Source organism: Buceros rhinoceros, unplaced genomic scaffold (assembly GCF_000710305.1).
Source record: "Buceros rhinoceros silvestris isolate BGI_N320 unplaced genomic scaffold, ASM71030v1 scaffold9086, whole genome shotgun sequence".
Classification (NCBI taxonomy): domain Eukaryota; kingdom Metazoa; phylum Chordata; class Aves; order Bucerotiformes; family Bucerotidae; genus Buceros; species Buceros rhinoceros.
In genome coordinates, this window is record NW_010419311.1 from 39,104 (window position 1) to 47,053 (window position 7,950).

The following is a 7,950-nucleotide window of genomic DNA, read 5'->3' on the forward strand; positions in this document are numbered from 1 at the left end:
GGCGAGCAGCAGGCGCAGGGCTGCAGGGAAGGGGCCGGGTGCCATGTGCGCGGCCGGGTTCTTCTCTCCACCTGCAGCTCTGTCTTGCTCCCCGCCAGCCCCGGCCCCGCCTCCGGGCACGGGGCGGGGCGCCAGCCCCGGGGGAGGAAGAGGATGGAGGGTGGAGGATGGAGGGCGGGAGCCGTCATAGCGGGTTTGCATTACCAGACTGGGACACCTCCGAGGTGACAAACAGCTGATCTGGGAGAATAAGCCTGTTGCTTGACTGCTTGCCCTGCTCTGCTGTGACAATCCAGCTCGATCTCTGCAGCCCTGCTCGGCTCAGCGCTCTTGCGGGAAGAGGGGAAGGTGGCACGGATGTGGGCTCTGGGAAGTTAAGGCGCGGAGTCCTATATTGTTCTTGGGAAGAACGATGTTTCCCCAGGAACGCCCCCAGCCCAGACTTTTCCTGCGGGCACTGCTCAAAACTGCCCCTGTTCTTTAACCCCACCCTGCCTCCCCAGAGCAGGATAGTGGCTGCAGTGCCAGTGACACGCACAGGGACAGGGACACCAGCACCAGAGAGTTCAAGGGAGAGCCTGCCACCTCCCCTTCAATGTCTGTGGCTCAGTGCCACCACTGAGTTTATATCCCACCCAAGCCCTTGCCCACTACAGCAGGGCTGAACTCAGCAACTTGTCCCTTGTAGTTCTTGCACTGCCCAAGATGATGCTTCATTTTCCCCTTCCCCTGGCAACAAAGGGGAATGTCCTCTCCCTCTGTGGAGAACCCCGAAGACTTCCATAGGCATAGCAGCAAAATGGCACCTCTGGCTCCTTTCCCCCCACCCCCTCGTTGGGCTTAGCTGGACATCTCCCCTGTGCAACCTTCACCCCCGACCCCTGGCTGCCAACAAAGCCAACAAGGCCGAGAACCTTTTGGGGGTGTGACACAGAACATGCTGAGTGTAGATGGACAACTCCTGCATGGAGAAGGCTTTGCCTAGCGATAGGGATAACAGAGACCCTCAAAAGACATGAGAGCCCCTCCCAAGACCAAGACCACCACACATCAGAAATTTTGGGGTCAGCACTATAGATTGCTGCATGCTGTTGATGGTTCTGCTGGATACAGGGTGGATGGCCATGAAGGCCCCTTTGGCCCTACCTCTAGGCCACTCTACAGAGCAGCCAGGGAGTACAGAGAGGCAGCTAGCCCAGGAGGGGGATGATACCTGCACCCCCACCCCAGCTTCCTTGAAAGGAACAGCAGGATGATAGTGCTCTACATAAGCTGCTGAAATCAGAGCATCTCCTCAGGGAGCTGCAACTGTGGGCATCCAATCTCAGCATACCAAAAAAATAAAAATAAAAAGTAATAAGATGGGGACCCAGGGGAAATGTGGGGGAGACATGGCTCCATGTGGCAAAGGTACCCCCGTGCACACGTCAGATCATGAGACCTTAGAAAATGGGGTGAGGGCAGGAAACAGGGTCCTTCTCTTCCACACTCCCACTGTGTGTCCAGACACACTTTCCAGGTACTCACGGAAGACCTCCCTGCAGGGCTAAAACCACATGCTCAGTTTCCTCAAGCCTCACACACACACTTGCACCCCTGCCCTGTCCCTGGCTACAACTTTTTTCTTTTGTAAGGAACAAACCACTGAATCTACTTCTCCTCCCTGCTTCCACGTATTTCTCCAAGACTATTAGCCTTCCCCTGAAGCGAGAACATCTCCAGAGCACCTCCTGTATCCCTTTGGAGGGTCCCTGAAGGTTTTATTTTTAGATCCCTTTGAATAGCAATGCTTTCTTACACTGATTTGGGTTGGGGAGGGGGGGTCATTCACCTGCAGGCCTTACATTACTGCAGGGATGTGAAGATGGTGCGACTAATCCGCTGCCTCTGCACAAAATACTGGGATTGCTCCCATGGCTATCTGCTGCTCCTGAACCAGAAATTAACCTTTCTGAGTGCTTCAGCTGCACACCAGCAGCCCTGGGCAGCTGTAAAGGCAGCTTCCACAGCTCCCAGACATCCTGCGGCACCTCCCAGCCCTGGCCTAAGAGATCATCTGGGAGGGAAAGGGGCACACAGGCAGAGGATCCTTAAAGGATCCAAAAGACATAGACATATGATTCAAAGCTACCTGGTACAGCGCACAGTGCCGGCAAGCAGAACAGGTCAGACCAACCATGTACAAAGCTCAACATGCCTGATGCTAGAGGTGAGCACTGCTTCTTGAGCAGTAAGATACTTCATTCTTCTGGGGTGCCAGGGACAGGCCAGGACTGACCGTTCAGTGCCAAATCCGGCCCCAGGGTGGGGCTGGCTTGACCCACCATTGGGGTGGGGGTGTGCAGGGGACAGAGACCTCATACTGCTGCAGCTCTCCTGGGGCCAGGGTGAGCATGGAAAGGGCTGGTTACTTCCCAGGGTGACACGAGCGCTGCCTTGCTGATCCCTTCCCTGGAGGGAGAAATCTTGCTCTTGGTGACTTGCACAAGGCTGTTACAGCTGGTAATTGGGGCCCAGGGCTGCTAATTGCATTGTGACTGTTACCTAACCCGTGACTCATTCCTCTGAGCAGGCAGCCACCCCCCCAGAGGTACAAAGAAGGTGGGCTGGGGTGTGCAGGGCAGTGGGGGGGTCGTTTATGTTTGCCTTAGCGCCCTCTGCCCTGCTTCTCACCCGTCCAGAATGAGCTGAAGCTGGAATTTTGAAAGCCTCAGGAGAGACAAGAGGGATAGAGGACCTGGAAGAAGCCTGGAAGCAGGTGAGGCAGTGCCACCTGCTGCTTGGAGAGTTGGGCAGCACCAACCTGCCTCCCAGCAACCTTCTTCTGCCTTCCCTTCCCTCCAGCTGACAACGACAGCCCAGAGAGGTGCTGGGGGACATCTGTTTATTTGCGAGGAGCCAGCAAACGCCAAGCTGGGACCCACAAAGCAGGATGGTGGTGCTTGATCCTAACCACCTTCAGCCTAAGCTATAGGGCTGAGGATGCTTCCCAGTGCCAGCAGAGGCAGGACAAGTTGTCAAGCCCTGAATCAGAGTGACTCACTCAGCGTGTTTTACCTGGGTTCTCAAGCGCTACACGTTTCCCTGCAAAGATGCAAACTCTAATCTCCAAATCCATGCCAGGCTGCATGAGAACTTGCTTTGGGACTTGTTTTCTCATCAGCTCAACAAGAGTCCCACTTTGTTTGCCTGCAGGGCAAGAACCTTCCCAGGGGTCTAGCTGTGCGGGATGCTGAGGCTGCATCCCCTGGAGTGGATGTCACTTGGGAGCTTTCATCTGGAGTCATGTGCTACACCAGTTCCCCCTTCCCTGGGAGGAGAGCTGAATTGCTGCAAGGCAGAGCTGGGATTTTGCTCTACATTTTAGTGACTGCAGGTTAAAATCTTTTCATTTTCTTTCCTCCCCCCTTCACTTCTGTCCTTATAAAAGACACAGGCAACTGGTTTAGAGCCTGAAATAACACCTCACAGGGGACCCGTGCAGATCAGCAAGTTAATTTTGCTCAGAGTTTCAAAAGTGCATGGCACTAGCAGCGCCCTAATCACAGGGGTGAGGAGGACACGGAAAGGACTTGACACTGGTGCTGCTGGCCCCTTTTCTCCCCTTGACCCCAAGATCACTCTGCCTGGCCTCATGTCCCACAAAGCCTCCCAGAGCCACAGATTCCATTTTCTAGGAGAGCTATTGGCAATGGCAATTGGTTAGAAGTCAGGACCCTGCTAGAGTGGGTGAGCACAGCTGTTGCTACCCAAACCCTCCATCTTCTCTCTGCCAGAATCTGAATCCACAGTCAGCCCCATGTCAGGGTGAGAACAGCCTCCCATTGAAGGGGCACTGCCCCCCGCTCCTGGCAGTGTGGCTGGGCTCACTCTCACTAGTGTCCCCCAGGAGGATGAGCCTGTCACTTGACAATAACTAGGGCACAGAGAGAGGTGAAGCTCTAGGGACCTCAACCAGACACATCAAGTGAGCTTTTTCCTGGCTTTCCTAAAGCAACCTGGCCAGCGTCAGCACTGGGGAGATGCAAGGGACTGAAAAACAGGGCAAGCAGAAATGGGAAGGGAGCTTGGTCTGTGGCACACTCAGCCTTGCTGCCCTACAACAGCAAAAGCAGTGCTCCCTCCTTCCCCTGGAGGGCTGGGCAGTTGGGTTTCAGCTAAAGGAAGAGAAAAACACCCCATCACACATCGCCCAAACCTTCCCAGTAACACACAAGCCCATAGCCTGCCACCCATTCCCATTATGAATGGTATTTAATTCTCATCTATATACAGTTTGCCAGGAAAAGGCTCCATTAATAATTTACAAGCAATAAAGAGTACAGCTCCTATAAAACAAGGGTGTTTTGCAAGCTTAGTGTCACTCCAGGCAGTGTGTTGGCACACAAGACATGCTCCCTGTGCCGTGGGGCTGGAGGTGAGGTAGACGGGGGAAGAGAGGACCCAGAGCACACAGTGCCACAGGGCAGGGGAGACAGAGGTGATGGGAGAAGGGCTTCCAATGTGTGTGAGACACGCTCCTACGCAGCCTGATCCCACACAGTTCCCCTACATTCCTCATCTGGCAATCTGACCATGTACCAGAGACAAGTGCTGCCCAAGGTGATGGGGAATAGCCCACGAGGGCGATTTCCACCTTGACAGGGCAAGACATCTCTCCAGTGAAATACAGACAGCTCAGATGGGGGAGGCAGTGCACATTACTCCCCAGCTCTTGGTGGACTCAAGGAGATCAGAAAGGCTACTCCTGGGGGCCTCAGCTGCTGGCATCCCTTCAGGGAGGAAGGACGTGCTATCTGGAAGCATTTGGGGAGTCAGAGACCTCTGAGAACATCTCTCGGAGATGGTAGCTGGCAGTGCCTACTCTGCTGGCCTCGGCTCAGTCATCACCCTCCTCAATCCACACTGGGCGGGTTTGCTCCTGGAAGATGCATCCCCGAACCACCTTGGGCAGCTCCTCAGCATGGCTCCAGGCGTGGGGCTCCACACGGGCCCAGGAGCACGGCAGAGTGTGGAGAGCCTGCTCCGCACTGCGACACACCTTCAGCACCTCTGAGTCCCGCTGGCCCACCTTCCCCAACAAGCTCCTGGGGAAAACACAGGGACAAGCATTAGCCTTGGCGTAGAGAAACGGGGTGGTAAAACCATCCAGAACTCCCTCACACATACACAAAGCCCATTTTTCTGCCCTTTTCCCCCCTCACAGCAGCCAACCCCATCACACACAGAGCAAGTGCTCTCACCCTGATCCTCCTCTCTCTCTCTGAACAGAGACAAGGGCTTCTCTCTCCTCCAGCAATAACCCTTCATCCACGCCACTCCATCTTTTCTTACCTGAGTCCTCTAACATTCTTCTCGGTGACCTCGACATGGATAACGATGGGGTATATTTCACTTTTAATTAGATCTCTCACACTCTGAACTCCCAGCTCTAGCAGGCAGTGTTTATTCTGGAAGGGAAATTGAATAGATTTACTGATTTAAATGGAGAAAAAATTACCCCAATCCCTGACAGTTACATTAAATCAAACCCCATACTGTGAAATATCATTGCTTTTCCAATACTAAGCCCATTAACTGTGGGATTTATGGACAGCACCAAGAGCAAAGGGAAGAATTTAAGAGTGGGGTCACCCACTCCATCACTGCCAAACCAACCCAAAAGCCCACTGGACCCCTCACTCAGCCACAGCTCATCTTCACATCCCCTTTGTCGTCATTGTCACCCATAGCCCCAGAGTTTTCCATATGCCCTGAGTGGAGTTGTTGCCACTTTAGCAAGGATGAGGAATGTGAGAAAGGGAGGTCGCTTCTGTGTATGGCATCTGCCACCACATTCCCCACGAATCTGCAGTTGCCACTTCTTTCACCTGAGCTCAATAGAAACTCGAGGAAAAGTCCATATCTGCTGCTCCACAATGCCACAGCACCTGGACCTAAAACACCCTCCAAGTTACACAGCTCCCAAGCAAGCAGCTCCTTCTCCATCACTACACCATCTTCCTCCTTCACTCGCCCAGCTGCCCCCTACTCTCCTCCAATGTGAACAGAATGCCCCATCTTGGCCCTTCCTCCCCACACCAAACAGAACAGCACCTTCTCCATTGCCTCCCGGATCATGCGGATTCTCCCACTCTCCCTCCGGTCCTGGGGGACAGTCCTAGATACAGGGTGCTCCTGAGCGTGGGCTATGCTGGGATCCCCTTCTGCCAGCTTCTCTGCAAGCCGAGAGAAGACATGAAAAAGGAGACGTCAGCCCCTTCTCCTTCTTGCACATATTTTCTACCTTAGATTCCGCATATTTGCTGCCACGCTGATGCTTATCAAGTTCAGTGTTTATGGATTCTGGAGAGCAAGTCTAATTATACAACATTACACATCGGCATGGATCTCCTGCAGCTTTCTGCGTACAGAACAAGCAAGATATCACAGCTGAAGACACCTTGCAGGGCAAGAGCATCACTTATGTTGCTGTACTGCAGCAGCCTAAGCCAGCTCAGAGCCATTATAACCCCTTCCTCACTGCCACGCTGTCCCAATCCCTCTTTAACAGACTATGGCAGAAAAAATATTCATGTTATTTTGCCAGATAGGTTTTCTGCATGGGTTTGTAGATGGCTTCAGTGAGCAGCAGGGCTGAGGAAGCAAGAGGAATGTGCAAGTTGGGGGCAAGTTGAACCTCCTTCTTATGGCGGCAGCCTGAGCCACCTCTCCCTCCTTGGAGGTAGAAAGACAACAGCCAAGCCAGTGCCAGGCAAGAGAACAGTAGAGAGGTGATGCTGAGACAGAGAACTCCGGACAGCAAGATTTGGCGTGGTCAAAACAATGACTGCCAGATGCCTCGGTAACTCCCAACAGAAGACACAACACTCACACACAGAGACCTCACTTGGGAGCCACAGGTTCCACAGCCCAGCACGCCTAAAGCAAGCACCGGGCTGTATCTGCTGACCGTGCTGCCCTAGGCACGTGCCCTAAGCTGCCCACACTGGCACACTGAAACACAAGCAGGGAACCAAATATGGCTTTTAGATGCTGCTCACCCCTAAGAGAGAAATAATTTATTTAGGAGAAGGCATGTTTGGAACTGGGTCCTGAGCATGTTCCAGCTCTCCCAAGCCCCAGGTTGGTTGGCCACTCTCTGGTATCTCTGCCTGGTGGTACAGGTACTTCCCAGGTAGAGCTGGAACCTACAAAGTCATCTGTTACCTTTGGGGGCAGCAGGCTCCTATGGAACATCAGCTGGCTCACACTAACTCTGTACTGCCTAGGAAGTCCTCCAAAGAAAATTACAGAGAGTGAAGAAAAAAGGAATGACTCGGGGCTCCCGGATCATCTGCCTTCCCTCACTACAGGTCAAACGGACAGGGGAGAATGGAGTTTTTGCCCTCGGTGTAAATTCCCAACCTCAGTAATGGCTTCAAAGCATGTTCTCATGCAATATGAGGGGGATCCTGCAGAGGGCTCAGTAGGACAGGATATATGGCCAAGTCACTCACGTAAGAAGCCCAGCAGCAAAAATTTGCAGAGCCATCCTTCTTCAGCAAAACAGAGATTTTTTTCACTACCTCCATCATTATCGCCCCAAAAAGTACGCTGACTCATTTTCCAGACCTGCAGTTGGCAAAGGGAGACTTTTAAACATAGGGGAAAGAGAGAGATGGAGAACAGAGGACGGAAGTTGTCCTCTGTGAAGTTGGGTGGGTGTGTCGACCTGGTTGAAGGTCAGGAGGCTCTACAGAGGGATCTGGACAAGCTGGATCGATGGGCCAAGGGCAATAGTATGAAGTTCAATAAGGCCAAATGCTGGGTCCTGCACTTGGGCCACAACAGCCCCCTGCAATGCCACAGGCTTGGGCAGGAGGGGCTGGAAAACTGCCCAGTGGAAAAGGACCTGGGGGTGTTGGTCGAGACCTGATTGAATATGAGCCAGCAGAGTGCTCAGGTGGC